At 37.6% G+C, this 13,871-nt stretch overlaps 1 protein-coding gene across 7 annotated transcripts in view; it reads left to right on the forward strand.

Moving 5' to 3' along the window:
- ENOX1 (ecto-NOX disulfide-thiol exchanger 1) overlaps positions 1-13,871 on the forward strand; it is a 619,238-nt gene that overhangs the window by 199,800 nt on the left and 405,567 nt on the right. The window contains exon 1 of one of the 7 annotated variants that reach the window (XM_037741176.1): positions 11,505-11,570. The exons of the other annotated variants lie outside the window; for them this stretch is intronic. The gene's annotated coding sequence lies outside the window, so the exon portion shown is untranslated. Of the gene's footprint in view, positions 1-11,504; positions 11,571-13,871 lie in introns of those variants that run through there. 7 annotated transcript variants of the gene reach the window in all.

The raw sequence follows: 13,871 nt of genomic DNA on the forward strand, positions 1-13,871 counted from the left end.
ACCAGGAACGGAATAGTTTGTCTATAAATTTCCTGCTACTGCTGTAACAAATTGCCACCAATTTGTGCATTAATACAATATAAATATGTTATCTTGTAATTCCGGAAGTCAAAAGTCTGAAATGGGTTTCAATGGGCTGAATCTTCTAGGGAAGAATCTTTCCTTTCCTCTTGTAGCTCCTAGAGACTGTTCACATTCTTAGTTTCATGGCCCCCCTTCCATCTTCAAAACTTGGGATTGCCAGTCAAGTCTTTCTCACATTAAATTACTCTACAGTGATTTTTCTGCCTCCCTCTTTATAGGACCCTTGTGATTACATAGAGTCCACAGGATAATCTCTCCATCTCAAGATCCGTAACCTAATCACATCTGCAAAATCCTTTTTGCCTTATGAGATAGTGTATTCAAAGATTCTGGGGATTAGGACTTTCACATCTTTGGGAGGCCTTTATTCAGCCTACCACAGTTGGGATGGAGAGAGCGGTCCCAGTTTGGGCTTGTGATCGGGGTAACAAACTGGAACAGCTAGGCATCTCCTTCTTGCCTGCAGGTAGAAATTTTGATGACATTAAGACTGATTGTAGTCAGGCTGGTCTTAAAGCTATGGAGAGATGGATCAACACAGAGAGCAAGAAATGAAAAGTCCCTACTAGGTTAGCCTATAGGTAAAGTGCTGGCAATGTCAACTTCTTTGGTTCACATGGTCTCAAAATAAGCAGGAACTCCTGTATTCAGAATGAGCCAGAGATTTGTCATTTCATTGTATTTCATTGCTTTTAAAATTGCACCCAGAATAACAGCTTTATATTGAAAGTCCAGTTCTCCAAAAGCATATCAACAATGGTTGGAATCTGGCATTTTCGTACTGTTCTAACCTAATGTCAGTTTATCATGTTAGTTACGATAATCTCTGCTCTGTTTAATATTCTGTTCCTAGCAAAACTTCAGGTGCATTTCTGATAGGACTGTTGACCCTGCCATGCATAACAAATTATACATACATTTTGAAACTCAACATTATGACTCTCTCACTAGCTTATACATCTTCTCTGAAATTTTAGAACACAGGTTAATATTTTGGCATTATGAAAATATGAAACGGAAGAGTGTGTATAGTGAAGAGGGGGCAGATGTGAAATAATTGCTTCCAAACCAAAAACCTAATGAAACCAACAGTTCCATCCTGACTTCTTTACTTAGTACTACCTCCGTGCCTGGAATTGAAAGTTGTAGCTGCTTTTGCCTCCCGCAGTAGCTATTACTGTCAGTTTACTTGCTCGCTGAAGGTAATTAGAGTTTCTCAACCTGGGGCTTGAGTGCAGTTCATGCTGCTGTGATTCTGCCTATGGGAAGATAGAAGGGCTGGCCTGGGTAGTGCTCTGCTGGTTTTCAGATTCTAACTCTTCATTCTATGCACATGCAGTTGCATTTTAAGGGAAACCATTCTTCACAAGCCTTCAGTTTGCTTTTACAACCTGGGTTTTTGTGTGCTCTTGCACCGAAATGTTTACGTACGGAAGGATTTGTGCTTGGAGTGATTAGAATATAAAGGTAAATAAGATATGGCCCTTACCCTAAAAAAAAAAAAAAAAAAAGGAAAAGGTTCATGTCTAATAGGAGATGTAGAGCCTTTACACAAATACCTGTAATACAGGGCTAAAAATTACAAGTGTTTGCTTGACGACTATAGATCTTTTTTTTTTTAAATATAATGAGTGCCATAAGAAAGATAGCATTTTGGTTGTTTAGCAGAAGACAGGCATCTGTGGGGAGAATCAAGGAAGCTTTTTTGAGTTAATATTTAAATTGTTTTTTATGGCTAGATAGGATATTTAGAACTGGGAGGAAGTTTAGACAGATGGCATTCCAAACATAGACACAAAATTAGCGGAGGTTAAGAGATAGGAAATAGCATAAGTACGAGAAAAAGTGAGTAATATTGTTTGACTGTCATTGAAATAGTGAGATTAATGTGGAAGATAAAACTATGTCATCTATAAAAGGCTTTGAATGCCATAATGAGTGATTTGGTGTTGATAGATTTATTTCTAAGTTTTGGTCTTTTAAAAAAATTATTTTGCATTCCTGAATAAAATAAATTTCAGTCAGTCATGGTGTATTATTTTAATTGCTGTTGGATTCTATTTGTCAATATTTAATTTAGGATTTTAGCACTGCTATTCTTGGATGAGTTTGCTCCATAATTTTCTTTTTGGTGCAATCTGTCAAATTTTGGTATCAATGTTACTCTTGCCTTGTAAAAAGAACTTGGAATCTGTCCTAGTCTTTTTTGTTGTTCCTTTATGCTTTGAAGGAGTTTAACTGGCATTGGAATTTTTTGTTATTTTAAAGGTTTGGCAAGTTGTGCTATGAAACCATCTGGGGGGGTGTGTGTGTGTGAGAGTGTGTGTGTGTGTGTGTGTGTGTGTGTGGCCAGTTTGGGGGATAACTCTAACAGTCTTCTTTGTGTGATAATTAGTGTAATATATTTTCTCTCTCTTCTGAAGGTAGGTTGACATATGATATTTTCTAGAAAATTATCTCTTTCAGGCCGGGCATGGTGGCTCATGCCTATAATCCCAGCACTTTGGGAGGCCGAAGCAGGTAGATCATGAGGTCAAGAGATCAAGACCATCCCAGTCAACATGGTGAAACCCCATCTCTACTAAAAATACAAAAATTAGCTGGGCATGGTGGCGTGTGCCTGTAGTCCCAGCTACTCAGGAGGCTGAGGCAGGAGAATTGCTTGAACTCAGGAGGCAGAGGTTGCAGTGAGCCGAGATCGCGCCATTGCACTCCAGCCTGAGTAACAAGAGCAAAACTCTGTCTCAAAAAAAAAAGAAAAAGAAAAAGAAAATTATCTGCATCCATGTTTTGAAATTATTTGCACAGGGTTGAGCAAAGGAATCAATTATAATTTTAAAAAATATCTTTAGCCTAGGCAACATAACAAGGCCCTGTCTCTTCAAAGAAAATTTTAAAATTAGCTGGGTGTGGTGGTGTGCACCTATAGTCCCAACTGCTTAGGAGGCTGAGGCAGTAGCATCACCATGAGCCTGGAGGTTGAGTGTGCAGTGAGCCATGATGGCGCCAGTGCACTCAAGTCTGGGTGACAGAGTAAGACCCTGTGTCCAAAAAGAAAAATAAATAAAATGTCTTCTGTGGTGTTTATCTGCCTCTTATTATTTTTATTTTGTGTAATTGTATTAGCCTCCTTCCTTATCCCCTTTGATTTGGTGTACTAATTAGGTACTAGCTTTTCAATTTATTTATTGAAAATAAATAATACCCTTTCTTTCAATTAATTTATGTTTCTGTATATTAATTACTTTTTCTCCTTGCTATAGTTTTGTTTCCTTTAACTCCCTAAGTGGAATGTTTAATCTAGTTTTTATTATTTCATGTTTATTAAAAGCTATTTAAATCTATGAATTTTCCTTTAAGCATGACTTTCGCTATCCTGTGTATTTTTTTAAAAAATAGTTATTTTCTGCATGCGATTCTTTATTTTCCTTCCATGACCTCAAAATTATGAGAGAAGTTTAAAATTTTCAGAAGGTAAGACTTTTTTTTTTTCTAGTTTTGTTAGATATTGATAGTTTTATTGTATCATGATGCAAGAGTGTTTTCTATGCTTTTCTATTTTGGGGAATTTACTGATGTTTTATTTGTGGCATAGTAGATTGTCAAATTTTGTGCCTGTTTAGTGGATACTGGAAAAGACGGTGTGTTCTGTGTTTCCAGGTGCAGATATGATATATACATGCATTAGATCTTACTATATATGATCTACCCTTTTAATTAGGTTATTTGAATATTCTGGATAATTCCTTATTTTTTTATCCACTTGATTGATCACAAATGGAAAGAGGTAAATAATTTCCTGCTGCTAATTGGTTTCTCTACTTTTCTCTTGTATCCCCATGCTGACATTTTGGGTGGGACATCCCTTTATTATGCATGGCTGCCATGTGCATTGCAGGAGGTTTTGCATCCCTGGCTCCTCTGCACAGTAAATAACAGAGTAAAGGTCAACAGAGTCTTCCAGGTTATTTTGACAATCAAAAATACCCACTAGGAGAGTAGGGAAAGTCTCACTTGTAATTGATAACCACTGATGTTTGGAAAATGTTTTAAAAACTTTTTTGTCTCACTTGTATGTTAATTCTATAATATATGTCTTGTGCCAGAAGTTAAGATTTTTAGAAAATTATTTTTAATTGTATATGTAAGAAATGGACTTTTCCTCCCTGGGGATGGAACAAAACTGATGAAATATTGATGCCAGAGGAGTCCATTAAGAATCAGGTAGTGCTAAAATTATTTAGGTCAGATACCTGAGTATCTCCCCATTTTGCTCCCTGTTCAGGTATAAGAGACTTCAAGGTATATCAAATAAACTAGCTCTTCCAATAGCCTTAAAATAAATTCATCTATCATATTTCAACACAAGGTCCTAATTTTTATTACCACCTGCTGCAATTAATCTCCTAAAGGACAAGCTATATTAAATTGACAAGTTCTTGAATGTAAATATGACTTACTAAATAACACATGTGTACATTTAAAACTTCTCAAGTTTCTAAAATAAACTTCAGCAAATTTCTGTGCATACAGTACAAAAAATAAGAATTCTATTAAGAGAGGGTGGAACCCTACCTATAAAAATAAACTTTGAAGTTCTTTGAACTCAAAATGAGCTTACCAAAAATTGTGTGCAAACAGTGAGGAAGGACTGTAACAATTCTGAGGCAATTTTTGGCTAGCTGATTGAAATTTGAAAGAGCTTCCCCAAATGTATATATAGGATTTGCAACAGCTTAACTGAGGCTAACACACACTGACATCAAAGCCTTTTGTAGGGTAGGTGAAAATGACTTTCACTGCTGTAGAAAGAAGAATGCGTGTGTATTTTTAGGTATTCACCTGAGCATATAAGAACCATTCTTAGTGCAGCTATTCTGGTCGGCACTTGAAAATACCTCACAGAGAAGCTGCTCCAAATTTACCACTGGTGAGAATTAAGTCATACTATGTGTGTGAATGCTACATAACATTACTTATTGTTGACAAAAGTGTCCACTAATGTTTACAACAAAACCTAAATGGCTAAGGGTCAACTAACTGTGCACCCATAAATTGGTAATTGTTAGACAATTTGAATATGATAAAATCCAGTTAACACAAATATTAATGTAGAGTGTCATTTAATTGGTCTTTTCTGGTGGAGCAGGTGATTTGGAATCTTTTGTAGAGCTCAAGGACATAAATATCCCAGCTAATGTTCTGATGAGGTACATTTAGAAGCCCACTGACTCATTCTCATTCTCAAGCCTTCACCTTGTTTTAGATTTTCCAGGTCTCTCAACTTTTTAAAAGGCGTGCTTACTATCTGCTTGCATGTGGGCACAGCCCTTTTCACAGCCCTTACCACCCTACCCCTGCCCTTCTTGCTGGCTTTATTGGTGGGCATTTGGAAGAACACCTTGAACTCTTTCCTACTCTAGGACCACTTTGGGAGATGTCAGCTGGTTCCATTTCCTATCCCTCTACTTACAGTAGAATATGGGCTGCTTTGAATTTGGATAAATTTAAATTCTTCCTTTCTAATTAAGAATTGTAGTGTTTTTGTTGTGTTTTGTTTTTTGACTTATTTGAAGATGTCAAAGTCCTTGCAATTTCTCCCCTTCAGGTTTACCCTCGATTTTCTTTACCATGAGCCTTCTAATCAAGCAGAATTCTCAGTGTTCTAGTTTCCAAAAATGCCTGTGTTCTGTTTCCCGTGTTCCTCCCCCCTGATTCTTTGTGGTCTCATGTGGAGATCAAGAATGTAGACACTGACAGTGAAAGATAAACAGGAAGTTCTCCAAGTACAGAGAAGACACTGAATCCCTTGTGAAAATAGTAGAAATGCATCTGCTGGGTATTGGAGACTGAAATGCGCTTTGTCTTTGCATCTGGGAATTGTACTGTGTACTTCTCAGCTTCAGTTTACAATAGGAGCTTAGCGTTGCAAGAGTAGAAAGGAAGCTGTTAAAAGTTATCTGATGTAATTGGATTTCAGATGCATAAATCTTCTTTCTAATATCTCCATCAAGTGGATGATTATCTCTGTTTCAACACCTCTGGGTAGAGATAACTTACTCTAAAAACCATCTGTTTCTTTGTGAGGATAGAAAATCCTACATTTTGTTAAGCCACCATTCTTCCTCATTTACGACTTCAACTTATTATGGAATTTACATTTAATGTGTGCTTAGTAGGTGTCAGATACTGTTCTCCACACTTTGAGTCTTCAAGTAACTCTATGACATAGCTAACATTAATAACTTGATTTTAATGATGAGACTAACTCATAAGAAGGTTAAGTAGCTTATCCAAGGCCACACAAGGAGAAGGGGGATAAAATGAAGGAACTAGAATTCCTATCTAGGACTATTATTTCTGGTCCCATGTGCTTAATTAACTCTACAAGACCTATTAAATCTAGTAAGTCTTCTAGAATAAAAATAAAATTAATAAATTTTCCAGTTATAAAGTTTTGTATATCATTGGGTGAGGAGATCAAAGGTGGAATTAAGTCAAGCAATAATATTTTGATTTTTCGTTCATTCATTCATTCTACAAAAGTACCTACTAAGGGTTGGCACTTTACTAAGAATGGTTGCAGACAAAGCAGTGAATAAGACCCTACCAGCTATGCTCTAACAGCTTACATTCTAAAGAGAAAAGGCAAATGTAAGCAGAAACATGGATACACTGTGAACAAAAAGTGTCAGATAATAATCTGAAGGAAATAAAGCGAGGGGATTTGGTTGTATCTCTTGAGTGATGTTACTAGTGATGGGAAGGCCCTTCTGAGAAGATAACACATAAACTGAGGATAAATTTCATTATTATTAGGTATTAGATAAATTTTGTTATTATTAAAGTATTTAAAGTATGAATTACTAGCATTTTCTTATTAAGAATTAGAGATAAAAGTTTTTAAATGTGTCAAAAAATTTTTGTAAACAAAATTATTCTAGAGCACAAATACACATTTTTTAAAAATTAGCACTTCTTTTTTTTCTAGTGTACAGTTGTTTGTATCAATTCTTAGTTGAAATAAATTTCATTGATATTTCCAGGTTGTTTTTAAATCTTTCTCAACCACAAGAGAAGCCAAATGGCCCTATCTACCCTCCTTTGATTTTGATGCCCTCTTGGTTTTCTTCCCAAATTGTATTTATGGCTCTACATCTTATTGTATTAGAGTCAAGATCATTTCAAATGGCTGTCCTGTGTTGTCACCTAAAGTCTAAGCAAATCTAGTTTTTTTCTTCCTTTCTTCTCTCTGATTACATATTATATACATATTTTATTGTGTTGCCCATAGAGTTGATCAAGTCTCTGGATCCGATTCTTCTTTTTTTTATAGCATCCCATTTTGAATGGTTTTTTGTTCCATGGGCTCTGTGACTAATTATGGTGGCTATGACTTCAAGGATTCAGGCTTTACTCTCTAGGAATTGTCAATGGGGATAGCAGCAAGGAAGCAGAAAGTTGTCAGTTAATAGAGAAGGCCAAGAGTTTGAAGAGCCGTCCAGAGATGTTATAAACAAGCTTTCTGTCTGGAATACTCCTCCTTCTATAGTTTGCATGGTTAATATTATGGTCTGGAGGAATCCCCAAAAATTAATGTGTTGGAAACTGAGTCCCCAGAGCAGTAGTGTTGGGAGGTGGGGATCTTTGTAAGGATTTGGGGTTGTGAGGGCTTCAGTCTCATGAATGGGTTAGTGCTGTTATAAAGTGGCTTGATGGAGGGAATTTGTCTTTTCTTTTGCCCTTTTGTCTTTTCTGCCACATGAGGGCACAGTGTTCTTCCCCTTAGGGGTTACAGCCATAAGGCAGCATCTTGGAAGTGGAGACTGAGCCCTCTTCAGACACGGGCCCTGCTATCTAGTTTGAACATACTGAAGCTGGGCACTGTGGCTCATGCCTGTAATCCTAGCACTTTGGGAGGCCAAGGCGGGTGGATCACCTGAGGTCAGGAGTTTGAGACCACCCTGGCCGAAACCCTATCTCTGCTAAAAATGCAAAAATTAGCTGGATGTGGTGGCGCATGCCTGTAATCTCAGCTACTCAGGAGGCTGAGGCAGGAGAATCGCTTGAACCCAGGAGGCAGAGGTTGCAATGAGCCGAGATCGCACCATTGCACTCCAGCCTGGGCAACAGAGAGAGATTCCATCTAAAAAAAAAAAAAAAAAAAGAAAAAGAAAATGTTTTTATTATTCTAAAAGGACCATCCATACCAGTATTAAGCAGTTACTCCTTATTCTCTTCTTCCCCCATTCTCTGGCAAACACTTCTTGTTATACTTGTATCTTTAGTGCCTTACATAATGTGTGGTTCAGAGTAAATGCTTAATAATTTTTATTGGAATAATAAATGAACTATGTACAAAAGGGGTAAAACCTTTAAATCACTTCATTTATCCACACTATTTTGGACTATGTGTGTCAGGAAGCATGCTGGGTGCAGAAAATGGAGCAGCTGACAAAACAGACAAGTCCCTGCCCTCATGGAGTTTATGATCTAGCCTAGTGCTGTTCCATAGAAATGTTACATGGTCTATATATGTAATTTAAACTTTCTGGAAGCCACATGTATTAGTTTTCTATTGCTACTGTTACAATTACCATAGACAAATGTCTTAAAACAATGTAAATTTATTCTCTCATGTTACTAAATCTAAGAAGGCTAAAATATGTCTCATGGGCTAAAATCAAGGTTTCTGCAGGGCCACATTTTTTTTATTTTTTTGTAGCGGTATGTACTAAGTTTGTCATATCTGGCATGTGTTTTACACTAGAGCACGTCTTAATGTGAACTAGGCTCATTTCAAATGCTTAAGAGCCACATGTGGCTTTTGTCTACCATATTGGTTATCACAGATCTGAGGAGAGAGACATTGAAAAAGTAATTATGATAAGTGTCAAGAAAAAGTATACAGTCCTACAAGATGACACTCTAGGGAACCTAACCTCCTTGTCAGCTATGGGAAGCTTTCCTGGAGAAAGCAGAAAATAGCAGCCAGTGGATTGAGCCTTAGAAGTAGGAAGATGGATTGCATGCTTCCCTCCCCTCCCAGCTTGAAACTCTAATAGCTTCTGTTGTCCTATCGCAACAGTCTGTGTTAAGCATTTGGTACCAATCTAAAGGGAAGTGATGGGGTTAGATATGCATTTCTTAGACAGTTAATTCTGGTTGCTTTTTTAAATAGTCCTTTATTGTCATTCTTAATGTTTCTTCCTGAGTTGTATTATTAATTGAAGAAAATATTTTTTGTTTCATTGTCTTCTATTAAGTTCCTCATTAGACCACAAAGGCCAGTACATTTTAATGGAGTGTACATTATTTTAGTTGTTTTTTAGTTTTTAGAAACATATGTATTACAACACAGTTCTAGGATGTGGTTTCTTATATTATCTTCCCATTTACCTGCAAAATACAATCAAAGTAAACATCTTCATCCCTTTTCACTATCATGACAGTCATGCCACCTGTGTTAACCAACTTTGCAGAAGAGGAACCTAGAGTAAAATACCAAAGGGCTAGCCAAGCATTTTATTGGGCAAGGAATACTACAGCTAGAAATTTGCTAAATTACCGAGGACTCTATGTCTTATTCTTTTGGTAACAATCCTCGTCCTATTGTTTTGACCCTCTGGGATAAATGGTCGCTCTTAATAACCACAATGTAAAAGCATCTTGTATTATAATCTCCTGAGATTTTAAGGTCAACAAGAAGGCAGAGGTTCTTCTTAGGAACAGTTTAATAAAACCAATTGTTCAGGAAGCTGTGACCTGAACACTATCTGCTGAAATCTTTTGTGTCACTTACCTCTACCCGGAGTGCAGTTGATATATTTCCCATCCGTCAGGAGCAGGGCATGGAGACGGCGAAAGCAGTAGTGGTATAGCTTCCTGAGACTTCACTGAAATTTGTTTTCTGAAAACTGTCTCACTTTGGCAGACTTTCCACTCAACCCTCACTTGGGAAGCAGGTTCTGTTTGCTTCCTTTTGCAAGGAGGACTCAAAGATTTAAGATGTCAAATGGAGTCAAACTTCCTAATGGTTCTCATTATACCATCAATTGAGAAAATTCTGTGCAGTCCCCTGCATTCTTTTAAGAGGTCTCCATGGGGATTCTTTTTCAGTGAAGTTAAATATTAAAGGGCCAGTGATTTACTCCATGCTGGACACTTGTACCTTTTCTTCCAAAATCTAAAATGTTCTTTTATTATAGGTGCTTAAAACAAATTTTAGATTCAGTTGTAGGTGAACTTTTAAAGCAATAACCTCCTAAGCAAAATATGGCTCTCTCACTTGCCATGCTGTCTCCCCAGGCGTGCTGCTTTTCCTTCCCCACCTCTGAATTGGTTAAGAAGAGGCATGCAATTTGGTGTCTCTCCATATGGATGCCAGTCATTGTGGGAAAATCTTAAATAACTTCAATCATACACACCCAGTGTCTCTGCTGTGAATCCTTGTAAACATCCACACAGCGGATCTAGAGGGAAAGTCCCCTACTATGATAAAGTATGTTTGTAGGAAACCAGTGGTTTCTCTTTACTGATAATTCAGGCATGGCAGATTAAATAGCACAGATGCCCTGACTGGGATTAAGGTGGAAAACAAAGTGGTATGTTTTAGTCAGCAGTGGGAGTTTTGGAATTCTCAGTGTTCTTCCATCTCTCATAATTTTGGTTTGTGGCGAATTAAAAAGATTAAAAACTTTTGAAACAGTATGCATGACACACATATTAAATCATTTCCATTAATGTCCTCTAAGCATTGATTTTAACCCAAAACATTAATTTTAGTAGAAATTAATGTATTGTACAATGAAGGTCAGTTAATAGAGTGGGTGTACACCATTGAGTGCTCAGGCTGAAAGAGGATTCTTGCATTTGTAGAACTTGCTGACAATACTGCACTTTTACTAATCGAATGGGAAAAGCTGTGTGGTGGCTTGCTTTCCTGATTGCCATCTTTATAACGTTTTAGGACCCATGTCTACCTGTAAAGTCCTTCAAGTGGCCTCTTGTTTTTTCCTATCAGATTGACAGATATATTATTACATTTTAAATAGCACTTAGTCTGTCATATGCAGCATTAGCCTTGAAGATTTGCAGTCTATGTTGTAATTTTGAGAGGGAAAATTGGTTAAATGACAGGAGAAATATGGCAGTTCATGCACAAAACTCTTTCTGAGTTTCGTTTTCTGTTCTAGTCATCCATATTCCTGTCACTAACCTCATTAGGTCAAGGGCTTAAAGGCATTTTGTACAGAATTGGCACATTTTACCATCCAAATGGTGGTTTTCCTTCCTGTTTAGGGAAGCGGTGGTTTTCAAATACCTCCAATTTTTAACTTGAAAAATTAATATTGCACAATGTATTTTGCCTCAGGAAGCCTTTAATGCTGAATACTGAAGTTTATCTCACTTTCTTCATAAGTCTGGGAACTCCTCAAACTTTTACCAGCAGCTGTAAAGATCAAGCAACTGAATTCACTTCTTTGGTAAGATGTTTTTTTTTTTTCCCCAGTTTGTTTTTATGTTTGTCCCAAACTTATCAGGCATCGGAAGTGAACAATATGCTATGAGTTTGAATCTTTAAGGAATGTTAGCCATATTTATATTGAATGGGGAATATAGAATGAAACATCTGTAGCCCTCCGTGGATGTCTGGGTAACATAGTTGCAGTGCTATGCTGCCAGCTTACGTCTGTGAACTCATCTTAATGGCAGGACATGAGAACACACACATTTCTTCATTCTTGCAGTGACAGCCATTGCATTTTATTCATGCTAATGTCACCCTGTCTCTTTAATATGAATGCATGTATGATAGTCAGCCTTGGACACATCTAGAGATAAAATCAAACAAGCTCCAGAGGATTCATAAAACACTATTTCTATGGTACAAACAAATAATTCTCTTAATATTGAGGCATGGGATTGGAGGAAGAAGTAGGCATAAGGGCATGTGGGTTCAATTATAGACATTTTTGAGTGCCTTCTTGGTTGTAGACACTCAGGTGCCAATTCAGAGAAGTATCAGCATCAGTCCTGTGAAGGAGAAGTCACTGAAAAATGAACAGCATGAGGATGTGAGGCAGTGACATTCAGTGAGTCCTTGTCACCGGCAGTCATTAGCATGCAAGCCTACTATTAGTTTTCCATGTTTTATGTGATTTCCTTGACCAACCAGGGACCCTTTGGAACACTAGTAGCGGTTACTATCATACGAGTTATTGTTTCTTTCTGGAATGCCTTATATTTTTAGTACCAATGAGATCCTTCACTGTCCCCATGTGCCTCTAAAAATTTAAAGAGAATCAAAGAATGCATAATTTATATATGTCCCAGAGGTAATGGAGTGACTCGATAATATGTATGAGGGGATGATTTTAAATTTCATGTCTTATGCAAGAGGTGATTTTTATGTGAAAACTGCAAGAATTGGCCTCAGGGATAAGCAGATAATTATCCCTCTAACAGCAGGGTTAGATTCCAGGAGGATTACAGCTGAATGCTGTGGTAGCTCAGCTATGCCCTTGTGAATTACAGTTGCCACACTGGAACACATAGTAACTGATGCACTGCACAGAGCACACCTTCCTTCCACCTCTGGAGAGCACCTGCTGGAGACCTTGTATGTCTCAAAAGGCAGATGAGCAGAGATTTTCTGTGAAAGAATTCAGTGCAAGACTGAGTAAGATTTCTGTTTAACAGAAGAAAAAAATTGCTTTCTCCACTTTGGTCTGGGAGACGTTCACTGATGAATCAGCTGAAATCCATTGGTCTTGAAGACATGAGTGCCATGACTCCCCTGGATCATCATTGTTTTCACTGAGCTGTGAGCCTGAAAACCCTCTTCTCTTAAGCCTCTTGGCCTATGGAATGTTGGAATTGGAAATGTCTTAGTGTTTCCAACAGGCAAGAGAGCAAAATGATATTCCACTGTCCTCAGCTTAGTTAAGAATCTGTGTTTTGATATTTGAGCCAAACAATTCCTAACATTTGCTTTTGGGCATTTTGTGGCCTATTCATTTTTTCTCTTGGAAAATTTAGGTGCAAAGGAACAAAATCTTATAATCTAATGAGGGAAGGGGTTATGTAAGCACAGAAGGGCTGGTGAATTGGGGAGAACTTTTTTCCAGCCTGATTCAGTATTTTGCTTTTGTTTATCTCTATGTATCATAATGTATTTGTGTGTATATCTATGTTTTTTGTTTTTACATAGCAACTTTCATTTTTGTCTCAGAAAACGCTAATAAGTAAGTTGCCCTCTAATCTCTTAATTTGTCTTCGGCCTAGGTGACCTTTCTGCTTACTACACTGGTGACTGCCTGCTCCTGCTTTGAATCCTCCCTTCCTTTTGCTGGAGATTGTCTGACTCCTTGCCACCTTGTCTGATATGCACACAATAGCAAACAAATGCGTAGAGATTGCTGGGAGGGACTCAAAGGTTATCCACTTCAGCCCCTTTATCTCACAGATGAGGAACTGGAGGCCTTATATTTCTCTATTTTTAAACGATCTCCTTGAAATGTAAGGTTTTAAGGCAATGATAATTAAGCACCGATGCACCGATTCCCCCCTTGAGTTCACAGTTAGTTGAGAAGCAAACATGAAAGTGAAACAAATGGAGTGCGTAACATGAGCTTTATTACCAACATGACTGAATTGAGGAATATGACTTACATCTGTGACCACAGGGACTTAATACAACTCCTTTTGATGTAAACTGAGCCCTCAGTTACGGGCATTGGTAGACAGGCGTCACCCTCCCCTGCTATGGCAGGCTGCTTAAAGCA

This window comes from Cebus imitator, unplaced genomic scaffold (genome assembly GCF_001604975.1).
Source record: "Cebus imitator isolate Cc_AM_T3 unplaced genomic scaffold, Cebus_imitator-1.0 Scaffold96, whole genome shotgun sequence".
Lineage (NCBI taxonomy): Eukaryota > Metazoa > Chordata > Mammalia > Primates > Cebidae > Cebus > Cebus imitator.